Raw genomic sequence first — 22,692 nt, 5'->3', positions numbered from 1 at the left:
AAGCAGCATATAACTATAACAGTAACTAACAATGAGCTTTCAAAAGTTTCCTGAATTATTCAGTAAAACTGGAAATTAGCTTAATTTGCTGTATTTATTATCACCAACATGTAAGTGTGTGGTCTCAGTGAACACTGAGTCATCTCAGAACAATTCAATTCAATTCAATTCAATTCAATTCAATTCGATTCAATTCAATTCAATTCAATTTTATTTGTATAGGGCCAACTCATAACTAATGTCAATCCAGTGTTCAAGGTTTAAGACCTTACAAAATATAACTGTATACAGAATTATATAGAAAATCCAACAACCCCATTTGAGCAAGCACTAGGTGACAATGGAGAGTAAAAAAATCAATTTAGAGGAAGAAACGTCCAGCAGAACCAGGCTCAGGTTGGGCAAAAGAAAACCTTTTGTGCAATTTAGAGAGGGCAGCTGATTGCCTGCACTCAAGCTCAAACTTAAAATCAGTGCAAAAGTGTTAGTTTTTTTTCTGGCAATTAACTAAACAGCTCATAGTGAAAACTAGTGATTCACATAGTTTGTTAGATATAATATGGTCGTTCCCTTAAACAATTGGTGTAAGTGTAAGGTATCAGAGGTGAACAATAGTACAAGACACTTAACAGACCATACTGACATTGCCTCACAGTGTCCAGAGTTGCATGTAAAACTTTAGCAATAGTAATAATATTTAATACTTTGTTAACCCCCATGGGAAGTCCACAGTTCGTCTTATCCAGGGACACTTGTGGGTTTGTAGACAACTACTGTACCCTACCGAGCCCTGGATAAGGTCTTGGACGGCAAAGCTACAGAGGCACTTAGAAAACTCAGCACACTGCTTCTGAACCTTTCACTGATTTAATAAAGCTTATGGTCATATAGTACCTTCCCCTGAGGACACAGCAGCAAAATATCAATAAAACCTCAGTGAAACACTGAGTTGCCTTTTTTTCTCTCTCTCTCTTTCCCGACACTGGCCATTACGGATCAATGAACACAGAAATCAAGCAAACAAGCTTGAGGCTGGAGTGAACTATTAAGTCACCCATCATATCCCTGGGGAAGTTTACTCGTAAGCAGAGAGTTGGACTGGACGTCCTCGTGTCACCCTACAACAAAGATGCAAGGACATGGGGACACCTAGTGGTGGTACACATTCAATGCAAACCACAAATAGTTATCATGTAGGAAAGGAAGGTGGACGTGGACATGGAGAGAAAATCCACCTCATTGTCTTCAGTTTGATGTATTTTGTTCGGCTGTTAATGAAATCATCATACAACCATCTTCTATGAACTTACTGAGGGAATAGAGACAACATCTGAGCTCATTTTCATAACAAACAATAATGGTTGCAGCTTTCTGTTTTTTCTTACTCTTTTTCGATGGCAAATGAAATATCTTTGTGTTTTGGGCCAAACACATGAAGATAGATATGTTATCTGTCAGTCTGTCTTTTAGCTGCGCTTTAGACACACTTGTGGCCACAATATTTATATGTGAGAATGTTAATTACATCACCTTCCAGGTGAGAAGTCACCAGCAATTGGTAAGTTAAAATGCATGTAGCTCTGTCCACTAGAGGGCCCTAAAACCACACAAATGAACCCATGTAGAATCTAGTCAAAAGTAGTCTCCATGTTTTTCTTTCTTTAAGATTACATAATAATTAGTTTTCTTTATATAAGGTGTTTTATGAGGACACATTTTATAAGGATTGACATCCCATTAACCACCTCTGTCTACTGTTCCATTCATCCTGTTTAGTTTAGGATTTTTAAACTAGGCCAAAACCAAATTTAAAGAATCATATTTCTCCACTAGATGACATTTATAACCACAGAGCCCGTCTGCCTCCTCCTACTCATGCTTGGAGCTGATTTTTCTTCAAAATAGTGCTATTAGTAGCAGGGAATGTGGGCTCACTGGTTCTCTCCTCTCTAAAGTGTCTTTTATCTTGGCTCCCTCTGGTGTCTTTTTCCTCAGTAAGCTGGAGTCAGTTGAGTAAAAGACACGATTGGGAACAGAGACAGAGAGTGAAAATTCCCCCTGCTACCTCTCATAGAAAATGTGCCCGTATTGCAGCTGATGGCCGCCATGAATTATCATGCGTAGGCGCTGTCATTAGGGGAAAATGAGGAGGTCAGAGTAAATGAGTAAGAGGAGAAGGGGAAGCAGGTGGGAAAGAAGGACAGAGAGAGGGGGAGAGACAGATGAATGAATGCAGTGTAGTCCCACTGGCAGCGTATACAAACACACTGAATTTCTTTCATTGGCCGTGCTTTGCACAGTGATGTCTTTAAAGGATTATGGCCACGCCATCTATATGGATGAGATGTTGTCTAACTATCTGGCAATTTGAACCTGTAAGAGTGTGAATCCAGGCTGGACAGACGTCGCTTAGCAGAAGTTGAAAACAATTGTCTCCTTCTTGTAAGGCTTCACAAAGCTGAGCAAGCCATACATTAAAATAAAAAAAAAAAAAAAACTAAACAAACACACACAACAAACAACAACAAAAACAAATTGAGGTGTGAGTAAAAGGTTTATCCTATTTCACTCGGGCCAGATATCCAGCTGTGCTGATCAAATATGTAAAGCTAAAGGCCTGCATCCGTGCTTGTGTCTGTGTCAGACTCTAATCCAGCTTATGTACACTGAGCCACAGTGTAGCAGGGTGTTGGAAGCAGGGATGGCTTAAGGGCACAGTATCTGCTAATACTTTTCAATGCAAGTGGAAGAACAGTCTCTAGACCCTGTAAACCGGGCTCTCTCTCTCTCTTTCTCTGTGTCTCTCTCTCTTTCCCTCTGAGTTTCTGCTCCTTTACCCTTAACTGCTACAGTACAGTGTAAACCTGACAAATACATTTGCAGAAAACTTTTCTCTCCAGCCTCCAAATAGAGCCTTTTCTGTCTGATCCCATCCTGATAAGAACTAAAGCTGTTTATGAGATTTAGAGAAAGAAAGAGAGAAAGAGAGGGAGACAGCGAGAGAGAGAGAGCGTGTGTACGGCCGTGAGAGAGAGAAGCAGAAAAAAAAAAAAATGGAGAGTGAGAGAGGATTAAAAAAGAAAGACAGAAGGAGTGCCAGATATTCCTGTCCCTGAACCAGTAGCGTGGAACAACATAATCCCAGATTTTTATGGGCGTTGTTTTTCCTGAAAAGCTTTTGGATTATGAGTGGCTGTTGCATTATAACGCCTGTATCTCATTGTGCTCAGGAGATTATAAACATGAACCCATGGCCCTGCTGCTCAGATGAATGGAGCTGAGAGGTCAAGACACAGAGCAGGAGAGAAAGTATGAGAGGAGAGGGGAAGAGACGTTTTCCTGTTGGAATTTAAAACGATGATGAGTTCAGTAACAAAAATTAATGACATGTACAATCTCTCTGTTTTTCTCTCACCTACTCGAGCATTTTCTGTCCCCCACCCCCTATTTTAGCATAAAAACAACTGAAACATCACTTTTATTTGCACTGTCCAGGCCACAAGCTGTGCCATCATCGTCACCTTCACCGCCTGAATATTTTAAAAAGCCAGGGAAACAAGTCTGGGTGTACCCTCTCTCGTTGCACTGAGTGAGCTTTCCAGCTGGTGTGCATATCATCCTCCATGTATGAGATAACTGACTCCTATCAACACATAGATATTTGATAAGTTCAAGGATCTTCCCCCTGAGTCCATGTCTTGTTTCAGAGCGGCCTTTGCTGACATGTGACAAAATACGTGCTGATGCATTTCTAAACAAACACACGGAAGTGAAATGTTTGGACAAATAAAACAGTTGGACAAGGATGGGGATTACGATCATCTAAAAAATCAACACAATGAGATTTGGAGAGGAGACTAAGTCTTCAAGTTTAAACAACCCACTATTTCTGTGATTGGTCCTGAATATAAACGTATGTTAAGCAGATTTGAAAACTGTGTTGGATTTCTGTTCCTGCAGAATTGTTCCTGTTGCATTAACACCCACCCAGGTAGACAGACGACACGAGGACGTGCAATTTTGAGAACATCACACTGTCTTGCTATTCTCCTCATTTCCTCTTATGAGATACAAGGTGTGACATATTTGTTGTGTTCATTGCCGACTGGATGTGAGGACACTGCTGTCCTGAATGGCCACTTATTCATTTAATATAACGTGACTACAGATAATGGTACAGGATAACAACATAATGTACATCATCCCAATGTGTTGTATTGTAGGTTTTACTGGACCCCAGGGCCAAAACACAGACACAGTGACCCAAGGTGTCGTTAAAGTTGTACTAATCAATAGTTTTTATTGTACCAATGGATCAAATTACTACATGTAATGTGAGAAGCATTGCCAGCACGACAGCCTTTTTACTCTGCAGTTCCCTGTAGTTGTAGCATTTTAGCAACTTTCAGCTCATTGTTTTGTTTTTACAGCCCGTAGCTTTAGTATTTTGTTACATATTTACAGCTGTTATCAACTTTTTTAATGACAGCTGTAAAGGCACAGCACACAGCTATGAAGAAACCCACTGTACACAGCCTGCTCAGCAAAGTGCTGGTGAACATCCTGGATCATTGAGTGACTAAAGAGTCAGAGGTTAAAACAGGGCTCAAAGGACAGTGGATATAAATTCATATTATGCAAGTGGCTGGAAAGAAGACTCCAAACAAGTTATACTGTTTTTTGTATTCTGGATGTAAATACTGTCGGCTAACCTATATGGCATTACAATTTATTATGGTAAAGATACATGTATATAGTTTGTTTTACTTCCCTTTAAATTACATTATCAATTAATCCTCCTTAAAAATGACTTAATACTCAGCTGCAGTTTATTCCTTCCTTAAAGTTTCAGCAGCAACCAGTCAGTAGAGCATCATAGATGTATTTTCTAAATCAGTGTCCTGCAGCTTTCCCCGGGGGAACTCCAGGTGCTGCCTTACAAACTAGGAGAAAGTGTGACTGTGCATTGTTGCTCATGAGTCTGAGTTTTAACAACTGCCTACAGCCAGACGCTAACATCTACTGACTTTCCCAGGTCACAACCTGAAAAAAAAAAGAAGCATTTTCATCTGATTGGTCCACATATGGTGCTCTGGGGCAAAGATTGAGCTTAATGCAATTGTTCACACTTTTCACACACTTAAGGATCAGAGCTGTGATGAAGTCAAATATTCACTTACTTATAAAATATAACATTGTACTGTATTACTAAAAGTGGTCCCCTATTGTATGTAATATATACAGTAGAATTAATATTAGATTGTTCACATGAAAAACTGTGGGGTTATCCATCCACTTTTAGTGCAATGAAATCACCCAACTCACTTTCATGTATTGCAAATGACATTTAAAGTGAGGGAATTACACCAAGAGCAGAGCAGCATAAGGTGTGTCTGGGATGTCTGTAATGTAATTTTAATGGAGCTAACTGTAGTGTCGTTACTGCTAATGAGAGTCTCAAGCAAGGCTCATCTAGCTTTCATGCAGCAATGCAAGGTCATCAATTAGCAATGAGGGCGGAGACTGGTCTTTCATGCTCATCATAGCTTTGAAGGAATTAGTCCGTTTGAACATTTACATCTGTGAGTGAAAGAGAAAAAGAGAGAAACAGACAAGAGGAGAGAGAGATGAGCTGGTAGGTTGCACCCTGCTGCTATGTGAGATAAAGTGTTCTATGCCGAGGGCAGCTCTGTCTTTCAACTCAACTTACAGCCTGTGATAAGTGATCTACTGTAACTTTTTTTATATAGTAATTCACATTATTTCGGGGGTCTTCTTAAGAAACACGGCTTGGGTGAAAAGGCGTCTTCAGCAGTTTTAATTTTGTAAATCAATGCAGAGATTTCTAGATTTGGGGAACTTTTAGGAAATTACTTTTAGGGTTTCCCGGAGGTCAGAATATGCTTGAATTTCAGGCGAGAACAATGGCACAAAGTGAACATTTACAGGGGATTTGTCAGAGCTGTGTGTGTAATAGGTGCCCACTCTTTGTGCATATACATAGATTAGTTGCACATGGAGTCAGTAGAAAACAAGTGGCATGACTGACAGAGGAAGGAGACAGGAGGGAGTGCAACAGTGAACGTCTGTACGGCGAAGGATAGCAAGAACAGAGGAACTGCCATCCAGATAGAAAACACAACCAGCAACAAGTAACAACAACAGTGACAGCTACACCTTCCAGCTGCTGTCTTTCATATGCTAATGCTGGTATTACTGTCTGCCAGCACAACACAGAAGACAATGTGCGCGTTTGTGCACACGCATGTGTGTTTCTGTGTGTTTGTTCTAAAACGAAGCAACGTGCTCAGCGCTTGGTGCCGCATGGTATTGGTAAGACGACTCATCTGGCAAGGCTTTGAAACCAGTGCACACGTGCACACATAATATGGTGTAAAACGCTGTCATCTTCACTTAAATGTTTTTTACAAGAAAATTAAATGTAACACAGTGTTGGACTGGATAAGTGTTATAATGCCACTTAGAATATTTTGTAACAGGGGGTGGTTAAAGGACCCCCTTTAAAGTTTATTGATGCTACTAACAAGTATTTCCCATGGAGGCAAAGCCTGACATGCTGTAGCTACTGAAACTCTGCAGGTCACTACACAAAACACCAAAGAGCCACACTGTTCAGGCTGATATGTTCCTTCATTGCAATAACATGAAGACTGTAGTTTATCTGCAGTCGATCCCCAGAAATACTCATACAGGAGGGCATATTGATGAGCGGGATCACTGTGTGGTTTGGCAATAACACACAACGGAAGAAGGAAATTCTCCTGTGGGTGGTTTAGACTGCAGGGAGGATCAATGGCTTCTCTCTTCCATCCATAGAGATTGCGTACAGTGGCCACTATCTGAGCAAAGCTTGAGCAATCCTCAAGGACTCTCTTCACCCATGATCTGTTGAGGTGAAGTAACACAGGATACAACCTGACACACCTCAGACCAGAGAGTGTGAACGTACACTGGACCAGATTCACCAACACCCTCTGCCCGGCAGCTATAAGACTGGTTGCACAGAACATAAATATATAATTCTTTGTAGTAGTACAGTACAGTAGTTTCATCACCAAGAGCAGCACCTTTGAAATTCTCATTGACGTAGTGTTTTCATAAAAATATCAGTTATTTGAGCTTTAACAAATAGAATAGAACAGAATAGAGTAGAGTAGAGTAGAGTAGTGCATGCAGAGCCATGCGGTAAACCTCTCATGACTGTAAGGATCATCTTGCCGTCCAGCAGCACTTGTCTCCATTTCAGCTGCTTCGTTAATCTGATTTACAATTAAATCCAGCTATTCAAGGAAGTGTATGAAAAATGAATGTGATTATTCTATTCTGTTCTATTAATATGTCCACGGGGCTGTGCTCGGCTGCAACCATGTGCTACTCCATGTACTGTACACAACGTGCTCCTTCAGTGCCGTCATATACTCTGCAAAGCTTTTTGCTCTGTGGGAAATGACCATCTATTCAGTGACAGAAATGCACTGAGGTCTCTGATTGGCACATGTTAGATCCCTGCCTTTGTCACTGGGTGACTCCCAATTTGGGTGAGTGTATGAATACTTGTATTACTCATGTTGTGGGGACATAAATCTGTTTACACAGTCATGTTGTGGGGATCCAACTTTATCCAACTACATCCTCACAATGTGAATCAATATATTTTAGGTTGAAGACTTGGTTAAAGTTTAGGTCAAGGTTGGAGAATTAGTAGTTAGGGTAAGTCTCCATAAAATTGTAATAACTCATGTAATGTCTTCGGAGGTGATGCAAACATAGCTAGGTGTGTGTGAGTAAATGTGTGTGTGGTGGTGGTGTGTGTATAAGTGCCACAGACCCCAAAAGAATTAGGCTGCTTTTTGAGGGGTTCCAAGAAGCCCAGGGATATTGCATGCATGTGTGTCTCTATTTGTTATCTTGCAGTCCACATGCTGAGTTTAAGTGCGCTGCCAGAGAACGGTGCAGAAGACAAATCCCATGGCTGGGTTATCCATGATTCACCCGTGTTAGAGAGAGAGAGAGACAGAGAGAGGAAGGAAGAGACAGACAGAAGGAGAATATTTAGGTAAATCAGGAAGTTAATATGGAGGGAATCAGGAAACGAGGAATGAAAACACAGAGGTTTGTCACCAGATGAGAGAGGGGAGGGGAGTGGAGGACAGCAGAGGAGAAGAGATGAGAAGAATGGAGAGTGTTGAAGGCTGGAGGAGGAGGATGGAAACGAGAGATCAGTAATCTGAACTCTTTGTCAGAGTAACAGATTAGCTCACTGGGTGAAATGATATATGACTGGCACCAGGCCTCCTCGCATGCACACGCGCACAATCACACCCCTCCCATGGATCAATTACCCTGTCACACATGTTCGCAACCATACATCATCACCTCGATTACATCGCGCACACGGCCACTTGTATGCTGACTCCCATACATACTATACACACCACTAGAACTTCAGTTGTGCTCTGTTGACGGCGTGTCTGGTGTTTTACAAACAAGTTTCTCTACTGTCTGACATCTATGGCCTTGATACCTATTACTGTCTATCTGTTTCTCTAGCTGCTTGAGGAGAAACTGCACATCAAAACACACACACACACACACACGTAGAGTGACAAACATAAATCGCAGAGCCAGTGGGGCTGCTTCCTCAAATGAACTGCACTGGTCAGAGTGACAAAGACATGTGATGTGAGTAAACTTCTCTAGGCAGCTCAGGTCAGTCCAGGCAGTGGGAGCAGCAGAGACCACACACACACACACACACACACACACACACACACACACACACACACACACAGGTCAGTTTGGTTGGGCATGCTGTTGATTGCCCCCCTGCTCCAGTTGGTGCAGTCTACTGGGAAATGGCCACAGTTCAGCTAAAGTGAGTTCAATTTAATTTGAACTTCACACAGGAGAGAAAGAGAGAGAGAGAGGGGGGGGGTGTCCTTCTTGAAGTGACACAAACATTTCAGATTTTGCCCATATCCAGTAACTAGCCCCCTGAGAGGCATTGCTGACGCACTAAGGGTTGTGTGACTGAGCGTGCGTGTGTGCGTGCCTATTGTACGGACGTGTGTGTTATGTGGAGAGACAGTGGTCCATGCTTCATGCTGTTTGTCTGCCAGTGTACATCGACAAGATACTAATAGCATGTATCCAACAGGTCTCGGCGCAGCCCACGCGGCCTTGTTACGTTTGTTTCATGCTCTCCCCGCGGTTGTTTTCTCATGAGGTCGCCAGGGAGCGCTGCTCCACTTCTGAGCCGACAGCCGAGCAGCGCTCTCCATCTTTCCAGGCGGTCAGAGGAGAGCGCACAGCAATCTGCCTGACTCCCCGACCGCATCGCACCTCTGTCCCGTCACCCTGAGCTACTTTCTTATCACTTCCCTTTAAGAAGGATAAAGAGGAGATTATCGGTGCAAACAAAAGCCTGATAGGAGGGCTTCGAGGGTTTCCCTCAGTGTCTCTATGGCTCAGTGAGTAAGTTTTTCCTGTCACACCCGCAGTGCATGAGAGGAGAGGCGGAGGGGAACTTTGAAGGGACCATTTATTGCACCGGAGTGGCCGAGGGGACAGCGCGCTGGTTTTAACTCAGGAGGTCACATCTGCCATCGGCTCCGTTTCTCTCTAGCCTCGCTGCGGAGGTGGAGGGTATGGTGTAACTTTTTTTCGCTTCAGTCGAGTCCGAGCGGCCGGAGTGAGAGAGGAGCCGTTTCACGGTACTGGAGAGGGGATGCGAGCCTCTCCTCCGTCTCGGATAGCAGAGCGGCTATGAGGAGAGAGGTGCACCTGCTGGGCTAACAGACCAAGACCATAACGCACCAACAGGTATGGATCACTGGATTCGCCTTTCTACTTGTGCACAACAGCCCTGCTGCATCCAATGGTTTCAATCTGCGTTTCGTTAACAGTGTGAAAAGTGTGCGTGACAAAAAGTGAATTAGTGGCACACCTGTCACGCATGGATGTGATTGTATAACAATCCACTGGTTATCTCGCCTTTGAAAAGCATTTACGCACGCAGTGGATTACACTTTATCTTTCCCACACAAGGATTTGATCTTATGAGGGCTTTTAATACCCCGTCCGCCTGCTCTGGTACAGCGTTTTATTATCACAGTTGTGATTTAACAGCAAAGACAAATGGTTGCGGTTGTTTCAGGTGTTGCACACCCAGTATAGGTTTCCCTCGTCCTCCCTTCTTGTCTCTAACACACACAAACGCGCTCACGCACACGGTGGCATGCAGGTCTTGACTGAATAGAGCCGGGTTCAGTGCGCTATTTTAGGCAGAACTGGTGCTTAGTGGTGGCAGACAACTGTCATGCTTCCTGACTGATTCTGTAAGGTGTGCTCTTTCCAGATGTGGCAAATAAAAACTATCTTGTTGCTAAATTGCACAAAGAAACAATAGATTAGAAACAATTCTTATGTGTTCACGCTCCTTTCCCATTTAATTTTTTGCCCTTTTCTTTGCCCTCAGCAGTGATATATGTTGTCTCCACATGGAAGGAACATAATGCGCGCTGTTTTTACAGATTAGAAATTAGAAGGTGCCTCTGGAGCATGCAGGGAAACTCATCACCCTGAAACCAGTGGTCCGCGCCTTCAGTTCCGCACCATGGATCACCGGATGTGAATCATGTGATAACTTTTATTGATGCCAGTGGTAACACTGTGCATCAGTATGGTGGTAGGAGGAGGCTATGGCAGGTTGCAGGTGTTGCTGTGGCTCTGGACACCATAACATGCACTGTTAGAAATAACAGGTTAACCTGCTGTCGTTATTATTATTATTGGCTTTTGCATGGAGAGTTTTAAAATTATTAATCACTCAAACTGGTTTGATTGAAAGATGGTCATCCCGACTGTGAATACATTTTTAAAAATGCTCCTGCTCCATCTGTCTCTGTTTTCAAGAGGCTCTGTGAAGAACATAGACAAGGTGAGGCTGAGAAGTGGAGATGAGGTAGTTACAAAATAAGGAAGGAGGAAGAGAACTGATAGTGAGACATGACTGACAGGAGAGAGAGGCAGTGGTGAGCAGAGCAGCAGGAAACTTGATGTTGGGATGTATAGAGACGCACATTAAAATACACAAATATGCTACTGATCAGTTCCTGAATGGTTCTGATGTGTCTTTTCAGTCTTTCCACAGTCTGATAATGTGTTTATTTGTGCACTCTTAGTGATGTCTACTGGATAGAGGACATTTTGGAAAGTGAGTTAAGATTGTTTTCAGGTTACAGTTAGACTAAGTTTGGATTAAAGCTTTGTTTATATGATGCATTTTGTCAAAGAGGCTTAAAATATGCAGTGTTATTGTTATTATTATTTTAGCTTTTCATACCATTATGAAGTAATTAGTGGAAATATGACAGGCACCGAGGGAGAGATATGCATCAAAGGTCACCATCAGTGTCTTAATCCCTATGCCACAGAGATATCCCAGTGTGTTTGCAGGTGGAAAATTAATGGCTGTATATAAAGAGAAATGTCGGTATAGCAATATACTGCTTTTCAAACAGTTTGCAGTACTTCAGTTACTGATTAATTTTGTTATTGACTCATTTCCATAATGTTTTCTTGAGCATTTCAATTCCTAAACCCTATCCAACTTTTAGATATGTCTTGTTTTGTCAGTCCACTTGTCCAAAACCCAATTACGTTACATTTCTTAAAGTGCAGTGCCACATTTTAAAACCTGCAACTATAAACGTCTAGTATTTCTATCTATAAAATTTTAAATTTTCTTTAAAAAATGAATTCATATGACTTTTTAAATGGTTTCTAGATCACGCTCAGCTAATCATTGCTCTACATTTTATACAATACACACACACACACACACATACACACACTTACACAGTACTCTTGCTTGCTCCTGTCTTGAACATGGTGGATGTAAGCTCAGGCCACAGGACTTGTTCAAATTGGACCATTTTACCAGCAACCGGCAGAAATAAAAAGTACAGTGTGAGTCCTATCTTTTTCATTTTCCACCTCCTGTAGCTGTGCGTCATGCGAAGACCGAAAAAAGCAAGAGCAAGAATGAGAAACAAGAAGGGGAGGAATTGACCTATGAAGAGAGAGAAAGAGATGAAAAAGAAAGAAAGCTACAGGGGATAAATAAAAATAAATAAAAAGCATGTGTCCTATAAAAGGTGTTCTGTATTTCATTGGCCATCTCCAGTAGCTGTGTGTGGTGTACTGAGGCCCAAGGGGGACGAGTAGCCACTCTAAATGTGTGTAACCCACATAAAGAAATTGTTTCTGGGAGATCGGGCCCTGTAAATTCATTCCTAGCCGCCAGCCCTGTTCTTATCCCTCCTCCCAAAGGTGAGCTATAACATCCAAACACATATATTTTTTAGGTTCTTTCTCTCTCTTTACACACACATACACACACACACACACACACACACACACACACACACACACACACACACACACACACACACACACACACACACACACACACACACACACACACACACACACACACACACACACACACACACACACACACAGGCGACGTTCGCAGATTCAAATCTTTCACTAAAACCCCACATTATTTGTATGCAATGTTTGTCGCACACAAACACACGTTTTGTGTTGCAAAAACACACATTCACACATTGCTTTGCTCCCAAATGGCTTTTGTGGGACAGTAACAGTGACAGCTACAGCAACATCAGTACCTGCTGTGGAACAGGAGAGCGTCAGAGAGAAACAGCAGCAGATGCTCCGCTCACAGCTTCAGGATTACCTTAGCCTGAACAAACTCCATTACTGCTTCTATTACGCAGGTATACAGAGTCTGGGAGAAAGCACTTTGCAGAACCACTGTTTACCCAGCACCTTTGTGCCCCACACACTGTTTCCCTTGACTACAGAGCAAGGAAGGGATGAAGACCAGACAAAAAGGAGAGAATACAGAGTTGCACTGGGCTAAAACGTGAAGCTTCTCTGTCAGTGTCTTAGTCTGAGACGGGGCCGAGTATGGTGCACAAACAATCAGCTAATTAGTTAAATGAGAGAGGATTAATTATTAATCACCAACTTAGTTAATCATTACAAAATGAATAACAGCAGTTTGGATGAATGTGATTTTGATTAATAATACTGCTGACATTAATTTGGGTCATTTATAAAAGAAAAATGCCAAAACAGGATTTGCTGCTATTTTATTAAATGGGAATTTTAACCATTTATTGGACAAAACAGGAATTTCTGCAGATTGAATGGTTAACAAGTTCATCTAAAAGGGACTCTCCAATTAAAAAGGATAACAGTGATAAAAGTATTTTCTCTACAGTAGAGTAGAAATAGCAAACCTCTTCCAGTCACAGCCATATTGTGTTGATTTAAATGTGTTTGATGTGTTAGTCAGACTTGTCAGGTAATTTTAGGACATCAGCTTGAACTATTGAATTCTGTGATTGCCATTTCTCATTATTTCTGACATTTTCTATACTAAATGACAAATCAATTCACGGAGAGTAATAAGCAACAGGTAATAGATAATAATAATTGTTCATTGCAGAGACAGACAGAGATGACAGGGGAATACTGCTCCGCAGTGCTCTCCATCTTGGACTAATGAGGGTTCATGATGGGGCAGCAGCGAGTGACACTCTGTGTGTACATGAGGATTTTCCAAGGCTATGTATGTGATTCGGTGCCAGAAATACATTGCTGAAGGCCTGGTGCAAAACAGCGTAAGTGGTTATGCAGAAGGTTAATAAGGGAGAGAATGAGCAGGAGTTTGGGTAAGTGAGTGATTCTCTGTGTGCAAATGCACCATAAGAGTGTGTGTGTGCGTGTTTATGTCTAAGGTGAGTGATGAACTGTCATGTATTTGAGCTGAAAGCCATCCATCACCCTCATCAGTGACTCCGGAGTCCTGTCATTACATGTTTCCCTTCATTTACACTGTTAATGGCGTCTCTTGACCAAACTGTGTGTTGTGCTGTCTCACAGTCGGCCCCTCACGCTCACGCTCAAGTTCTAGTTTTCTGTTTTCTGCGGCTTGGAGATGCATCACCCTTTAAATCCACTTCGGATCGTACATCAGTAAGTGACTGCATCACCGTTTACAACACTTGTCAGGCAGATTCTGGTTTTCAACCCTCACGTTCAACCTGGTGCTATCTCAATCTGTTAATCTGCTAAAATTCAGTCTGATCTCTCTTTACCAGGTTACCTCAGCAGCAAACTATGATCCCATGATGAATGCCTCTGTGGTTTTGATACCTTCAGCTTTTAACTGGGAACTAAAGTACAGTCAATGCATGTGTGTTTTCAGTCACTAGGACCAGGGTTGGGAACTCCTGATGTACTGTATATTCTTAGACAGCCAAACAGCAAACACACACATCAAGCTTTACACTGTGCCTGTGCTTGTGTACTCATCTCTTGTTTCATTTCTAGGTACTGTTTAAAGCTTTATCTTGTGATTATCTCTTTGTATTGTTTATAATTATTAGGGCTGGCAAGAAATCTAATTAGTTGCATGAGCTGTGATTATTTAAATTAATCACACAAATATCCATTGTTGTTGTGAAAGTATTTCACAATATTTTAATTCAAACATTCAAACATTAATACCTAATCTATTTAACATCTGCTTTATTTCAGAACCCGAACAGTTTTTCCCACTATCCAATATTGACCATAAAAATAAAAATGTGACCTAATATGCTGAGGAAATAGAAAAAAATAAATGCTTTACCAAGAATGATGATATACTGTTGTGATGGTTGTCCACAGGTAGTTTTTGTTTTAATGCCAGGTCCAGGTGTGGCTGCTGTTAGCAGTTAGCATCATAGACTCTGCTAGCTTGGACATCCTGCTAAACTCTTTGCATTGCAGAGATATGTCAGGTTTGGAGTACTTCAGTTAGTGTTTTTTTTAAATAATTTTAATCAATTGTTCCAAGCTACATCTTCTCGTCTGCCACCATCATGTTACAATGCCACAGTGGCTGAAATGGTTTCAATGATGCAGCAGATCACAAGGCACCACAAAACATGATTAATCAGCATTAATTTTGTAAACGCGTTCTTTTTTTTTCTGTGATTAATAAATTGAAGCTAATGCATTACTTTGACAGCTCTAGTAATTATTCAATAATTAACAGCGCTGTAGGGCGACTCCACCACCTTTCTAAAGTCTGGGGTCACTTAGAAATGTTCTTGTTTTTGGAAGAAAATCTGATTTATAATTCATGGGCATAAAAAGGCCCCTTATCAGCAAACATTAGTCCTGTGTTCTAATGACACACTGTGTTTGCTAATGCAAGTGTATCAAATTAAAAGTCTAACCATTAGAAAACTACTTTGTAATCATGTTGCTGCAAACACAAAGTATATTTTCATGGAAAATAAGAACATTTCTAAATGTCTTTACACATATTCCAGCTTCTTAAATATTACAATTGATTTCATGTCTGTGTCATAACATTATAGAACACGAGATATCTTTTTCATTGTTGACCAGATCAAACAAGTCTAGATTACATCAACAACATCAGCTTGGGCCGTAAGAAACTAATTGTAATAGTCTTCATATGTTTCATACTTTGAGCAGTTTAATGATTAAATCATTTGCAGATTAATTAATGGCTGATGAAAACATTTTTTAGTAGCTGCACCAGCAGTGTGTATGCATGCAAAACAAGACAAAGCTATGTATTCCGTGACCTACAATACAACAATATGCTAACTTTTAACCCATTTCCTGCCCAGCCCTTACATCAGTTTTGTATAAACCCTGTGTCCTTACTGAGGTATAATTGACAGTTTTGTCGAGACAGATTGTGGCAGATACTACAGCATCACTTTAGCTAAAGTCATGGTGTGCAGATGAACTTTCGTTAGTATTGTAGAAGCCAGCCCGCTCTGACATTTTGCAACTTATTAAAAAAGCAATTTGATTTGTAGATTTTGAAGCAGCTATAGCTTCTGCTAATGACTCTGCAGTGACAGTACACTCCACCAGTGTGTGGGCTGGGAGGTGGTATCACTTTCAGCAGTGGTTATAAACGGACCAACACAGACACTGTACCTTTGGCGGTATCAAGGCTGACTCATTATGGCTGATGGCAAAGAGGAGCTCTTAGCCAGAAGTCAGAGCCACAGACACATATACAAGCCTTTGGCTCCGACAGCTTACTTCATTAACAACAACTAGACACCAATCACTGTGGTCATTAGGCCTGCATAATTAGGGCCTGGCCTTGTGTGTTGTATGTGTGCATGTGTGTGTGTCTGTGTTATCTCTGCTCCCCTGAGGCATGCTTGTGTGTGTAGTTCGCCTTGGTCACTCCTTCAGCAGTATGAGGAGTAATGAAAGTATGGTGCAAATGATGTCCCAAAGGCTGTGACATGGGACCCACAGAGAGCACAGTCACTGATGAATTGAGCCACTGTTGACAGAGTATAATGAGAGGAGTAAACTCACTTTTTCTTTTTTCCCTTAATAATTTCTACTCTTTTTTTTTTTTTTTTTTTTTGCCTGTGTGTAGCTCCGAGCCTCTGCTACTGGCTGCCTGTGTTTGTCTGTCTCTGCCTTTTATCTTGTAGTCTTTGATTATGTTCTTATAAGTGGAACCACTAGCTATTTTATGGCTGCCTCATTAGGTTGTCAGACAAGCCCACAGCACATGCAATTATATCTAATTATGTAATTATGGATTCAGTGTTGAGCTTTATATACTGAAGATTGGTATATTTGAGCTGGGGCTCAGGCAAAACAGTAATTAGTGCAGTTTTACGGGTGTGTGAGTGTCTGTGTGAAGATCGCTAATGGCAGATACAAAGTAAAGAAAAATATGCATGCCCCAACAATCATGCATCTTAATACTTACGTCCATATGCGGCTGGTGAACATTTACCTGGATGGGGCTAACAGTGCTCTACGACTAGCATGTTTTATTTGAATTTGAAACATGAAAAATGCAATTGGATTGCATTGCATATTCATAATGTAACGACAAATTGAAATAGCATATTTGTATAGCTAGCACAATGCCCTACATAAAGAAGAATACAACATAGTATCTTGGGGGTTGATGTTTGAATTATTATACAAACTGCTTAAGAAGTACATTTCAAATGTTAAAAAATGCATTTTTCACTCTGAATCAATCCTTGTACATCGTGTACTGTAGTCATGAGTGGTCACTTTGGCTTCAGCCATAATTGCCACAATGTGCCTGGTTAAGAGGGAACACCTTGTTAAAAAAACTTGAGTACTGGTTCTTCTAATCTATGCGCTTCAACCTTTCAACACAGCATTTCAGTTTTTCTACAAAATGTGCTTCACACCGGCACTTCAATAGATGAGATAAAAACACACACACACACACACACACACACACACTGGAAGAGGCGAATGAGCTACAGTAGGTGGTGCGCTTCAGTGTGTCATGTTTCTCTACAGATCCTATTGAGGAAAAGCAGGCGAGGCTGCTAGGCTCACAGTGTGTGCGTGAGACAGGGCTGACAGTAATACAAGCAGTATCTGGCACCCCCTCCCAGGGATCACATCCTTAAGACGGTTTCTCTTACTAATCCCCCCCTAATATGACTAATATTATGACACCGCCATTAGCCACAGTGCTCTGAGGGCACATGCAGAGAGAAAACTATAGCTGTGCATATGTGCACAAGAACATATGGTTTTGTTTTGGTTTCTTTTTTTATGTTGATGTAACACAACACTGATCTAGCTATTAAATTTTCAAACACTGAGTGCTGCTATGGAGAAAACAATTGCATGGACAGATGACAATGACCTTAATATTTTTCCTGGCCACAGTTGTTTATTACAGGAACTGGTTGCTTAACTGGACTTAGAGCTCCCGAGGCAGAGGAGGCAAAGAAATGTGTCAGAGCAGACAGACAACAGGACTTAATTCAGAAAAGGTGTGAATTAAGTCTGTTAACTATGTCTAAGGGTTTATGTTTTTGTCCAATAAAAGTAAAAAATAATGCTTCACATGCAGTCTTGTCAGTTGATAACACATCATTCATTGATTGTGAGTCCCAATAAGACTCGTGCTGCGTGGCGGAGACAGCGAGAGGCTCTGAATGCAGAACAAGAATTCTAATTTTAAAGCCATGAATTACCAAAAGGTTGCTTTCAATTTGATTGAATCCAACTTTATTAGCATTCCGCCTGCCTTTATGTGATGAGGCTGAGCTGGCCTTGTGTCCTCTCTCGGGCTGCAGCTGTGGCAGAGAAGGGCACAAAGAGGAGCTTAATTTGTGATGTCGATAGCTTTAGGGCTTCTGGTCACAAGGAATTGCATTGTTAATTATTTTTGTCAATATGTTTTCTCTTTTTTTCACTGAGTGACATGTTCCTTCATTCTAAAACACTAAAACTTGGTCAATACATACATACTGTGATCTGCATGTCACATACTGTCAAAGACGTTAAAGTGGTGTATATAGTAGGAGTAAGTCAGTGTTGAGTGTAAGAGAATTAGGAGTTGATTAGTTAAATCCCATCATGAACATGCAGTGTAATGCTTATGCAGCACTTGTTATATACTTTAATCCTGTTAGTTAAACACTCACTAATCTTTGCCTGAATTTGTGAGACATCAGGTAAGATTTCATGCTAAAGCTATGAGAGTATTCTATTATATGGTCTGTCTAATGGTGGGAATGCTCCGCAGAATCTGCATACCCCTGACTATAATGAGGTCCTTAAAGACCATTGGACCCCTTGTTGAGAGTTGCCTTGTGTCATGGGACTGCTGTCAGTGGGGAGCTGTCTGTGGTGCTGATCAGTGCAGCAGTAGTCGCTGAGGGAGCTGTCCATGGTGTGACAGGAACAGTGTGCAGCTAGCTTTAAAGACAGAAATATGCATGTGCACTCTGTTTTTAGATGTATAAAGCCACACGTACGTCTGGTTCTGTGTCATAAATCTCAGTCACCATGGAACTGGGCACCGTGCATTAGCCTCATTTACCGTATACTCCCACAGCTATGTCATGAATGCTCTTAAACATCAATTTGTAGACTGATACTTTTGCCTGTGCAAATGAGAGGACTGGCAAAGAAGTGCTGTATCACCGATTTTGTCACACGGGTGAGGTTCTCTAACAACACTGTTACACACAACCATTAGTCAAGTCAAGTCAAGTCAAGTCAAGAAGCTTTATTGTCATTCCAACCACATATAGCTGAAGCAGTACATAGTGAAATGAGACAACGTTTCTCCAGAACCATGGTGCTACATAAAACGGCAACAAGACAAACATGGGGCTGAGGACTGCTAAGTTGTCCTAGCAAAACACATAAAGTGCATCCTGTGCAACCTAGTGCAAACAGTGCAAGAACACAAAGAAAAAGTGCAGACAGACGTCAGAAGACAGTGCACAAACAGAACACAAAACACAAAACAGCAGCGACCAGTAGCGGAAATGAATACAATTTACAACTGAGGGATGGAAACATGTCGAATCTAGCGAGTGTGTGTGCTCAGTTCAGTTTGTTGTGTGTGTGTTGAGGAGCCTGATGGCTTGGGGGAAGAAGCTGTTCAAAAGTCTGGTTGTGAGGGCCCGAATGCTCCGGAACCTCTTCCCTGATGGCAGAAGTGTGAAGATTGGGTGTGAGGGGTGGGTGGGGTCGTCCACAATGCAGGTAGCCTTGCGGATGCAGCGTGTGGTGTAAATGTCCGTGATGGAGGGGAGAGAGACTCCAATGATCTTTTCAGCTGTCCTCACTATCCGTTGTAGGGCCTTGCGATCCGAAACGGTGCAGTTCCCAAACCAGGCAGTGATGCAGCCGCTCAGGATGCTCTCAATGGTCCCCCTGTAAAATGTAGTTAGGATGGGGGGCGGCAGATGGGCTTTCCTCAGCTTCCTCAGGAAGTAGAGACGCTGCTGGGCCTTTTTGCTGATGGAGCGGGTGTTGAGTGACCAGGTGAGGTTCTCCTCCAGATGGACACCAAGAAATTTGGTGCTCTTGACGATCTCCACTGACGCTCCATCGATGTTCAGTGGAGAGTGGTCACTCTTTGCTCTTCTAAAGTCAACAACCATCTCTTTAGTTTTCCCAACGTTCAGAGACAGGTTGTTGGCCTTGCACCAGGCTGAGAGCTGATGTACCTCCTCTCTGTACGCTGACTCGTCGTTCTTGCTGATGAGACCCACCACAGTCGTGTCATCAGCGAACTTGATGATCTGATTCGAGCTGTGCATCGCTACACAGTCGTGAGTCAGCAAAGTGAACAGCAGTGGACTGAGCACACAGCCCTGTGGGGCCCCAGTGCTCAGCATGGTGGTGCTGGAGATGCTGTTCCCGATCCGGACTGACTGGGGTCTCCCAGTCAGGAAGTCCAGGATCCAGTTGCAGAGGGAGGTGGTCAGACCCAGTCGGCTCAGCTTCCCAATCAGCTGCTGGGGAATGATGGTGTTGAATGCTGAGCTGAAGTCTATGAACAGCATTCGAACATATGAGTCTTTGTTGTCCAGATGGCTGAGAGCCAGGTGGAGAGTAGTGGTGATGGCATCGTCCGTGGAACGGTTTGGACGATACGCAAACTGCAGCGGGTCCAGTGAGGGTGGAAGCTGGGACTTGATGTGCCTCATGACCAGCCTCTCGAAGCACTTCATGATGATGGGTGTGAGTGCAACAGGGCGGTAGTCGTTGAGGCAGGAGACAGTAGACGTCTTCGGCACCGGCACGATGGTCGTTGACTTGAGGCATGTAGGAACAACGGCGCTGCTCAGGGAGATGTTGAAGATGTCAGTGAAGACATCCACGAGCTGATCTGCGCATTCCCTGAGGACCCTGCCAGGAACGTTGTCAGGACCAGCAGCCTTCCGTGGGTTGATTCTGCGTAGAGTCTTCCTCACGTCGGCTGTGGAGAGACAGAGCACCTGATCATTTGGGGGAAGGGTGGATTTCCTAGCTACCGTGTTATTCTTTACCTGTACCTCAAATCGGGCGTAGAAGTCGTTCAGCACATCTGGGAGGGAGGCATCGCTAACACAGACGGGTGGAGTTGTCTTGTAGTTAGTGATCGCCTGGATGCCCTGCCACATGCGCCGGCTGTCTCCGCTGTCCTCAAAGTGGCCGTGGATCCTCCTGGCGTGCGCGCGCTTCGCCTCTCTGATGGCTCGGGACAGTTCAGCCCTTGCTGTTCTTAAGGCCGTCATGTCTCCTGCTCTGAAGGCGGAGTCCCTTGACTTCAGCAGCGCACGCACCCTAGCAGTCATCCACGGTTTCTGGTTGGAGCGTGTAGTGATGGTCTTGGAGATGGTCACATCATCAACACACTTGCTGATGTAGCTGGTCACTGATGATGTGTACTCCTCCAAGTTGACGGAATCACCGGTGGTTGCAGCCTCCCTGAACATGTCCCAGTCGGTGCACTCAAAGCAGTCCTGAAGAGCAGAGATGGCTCCTGCTGGCCAGGTCTTTACCTGCTTCAGAACCGGTTGGGAGCGTCGGACAAGTGGTCTGTATGCTGGAATTAGCATAACAGAGATGTGGTCTGAGTATCCGAGGTGGGGGCGGGGCTCCGCTCGGTACGCGCCGGGGATGTTGCTGTAAACACGATCCAGCGCGTTCTCCCCCCTCGTAGCAAGGTCCACATGCTGATGGAGTTTAGGGAGAACTAACTTGAGATTTACATGGTTGAAATCTCCGGCAATGATGACCAGGCCGTCAGGTTGGGCGTTCTGCACGTCGCTGATAGCTCCATGTAGTTCACCCAACGCCTCTTTGGCATTAACGCCAGGAGGGATGTAAACTCCAAAGATGAAAACAGTGGTGAATTCCCTCGGTAAATAAAAAGGTCTGCACCGAACAGTCACAAACTCCACAAGTGGTGAACAGTAGCTGGAAACCAGTACAGAGTCCTTACACCAGTCCATGTTAATAAAAACACACACACCACCGCCGCGACTCTTACCACACAGAGCTGGGTTTCTGTCGGCTCGAAACGCGGTTAGGCCGTGTAGCTTGATGGCGGCGTCCGGGACTCTGTCGCTGAGCCACGTCTCTGTGAAGACAAAGACGCAGCAGTCTCTGTACTCACGCCGCGTAGTTCGCTGTAGTCGGATGTAGTCCAGTTTATTGTCCAGGGAGCAGACATTAGCTAAAAACATGGACGGTAAAGCCGGCCGGCTAGGGTTAGCACTTAGCCTAGCCCGGACACCCGCCCGTTTGCCGCGTTTCCGCTTCCTCGAGCACCGCTTCCGATGTGCCTTCGCCCGGCCACCGGCCTCAGGCAAGGCCGGAGACTGGGGGCCTGGTGTTCGTGGCCGAGGTCGTAACCCGAGGTCGCGGAGGTCGTCCTGCAGATCATCATGCAGCTTGGTCGGTGCATTATACCTGAGTCGAAGCAGCGTCTGGCGATCGTAAACCCGAACACAACTGTTGTTGGTGTTCATTATTGTGTGTGGTCGTGCTAAAAACGCGGAAAACCACGAAAAGCACCATTGTTGGTCTCCGGAGAGGCCGCTGCGAGCTACTGCCGCGCCGCCATCTTGAAAAACACAGACTACAAGCCACATGGCTGTGGCTATTTATAGTGCTGGTACCACTTATTCATCACGTGCGCAGATAACCAATTGTCACGATAAAAGCTCATACATCAATATTAAATGTATAAATGTAAAACAGAAAGTCAATTAATAATTTAGATTGAGT

At 43.2% G+C, this 22,692-nt stretch overlaps 1 protein-coding gene across 1 annotated transcript in view; it reads left to right on the top strand.

The window, feature by feature from the left end:
• The first annotated feature begins 9,591 nt into the window (after nt 1-9,591).
• LOC113166880 (chemokine-like protein TAFA-2) overlaps nt 9,592-22,692 on the top strand; it is a 66,591-nt gene continuing 53,490 nt past the window's right edge. Inside the window, exon 1 of the mRNA XM_026367071.1 lies at nt 9,592-9,843. The gene's annotated coding sequence lies outside the window, so the exon portion shown is untranslated. The remainder of the gene's footprint in view (nt 9,844-22,692) is intronic.

This window comes from Anabas testudineus, chromosome 7 (genome assembly GCF_900324465.2).
Source record: "Anabas testudineus chromosome 7, fAnaTes1.2, whole genome shotgun sequence".
NCBI classification, from domain to species: Eukaryota; Metazoa; Chordata; class Actinopteri; order Anabantiformes; family Anabantidae; genus Anabas; species Anabas testudineus.
This window is presented reverse-complemented; position numbering and strand designations above follow the sequence as displayed.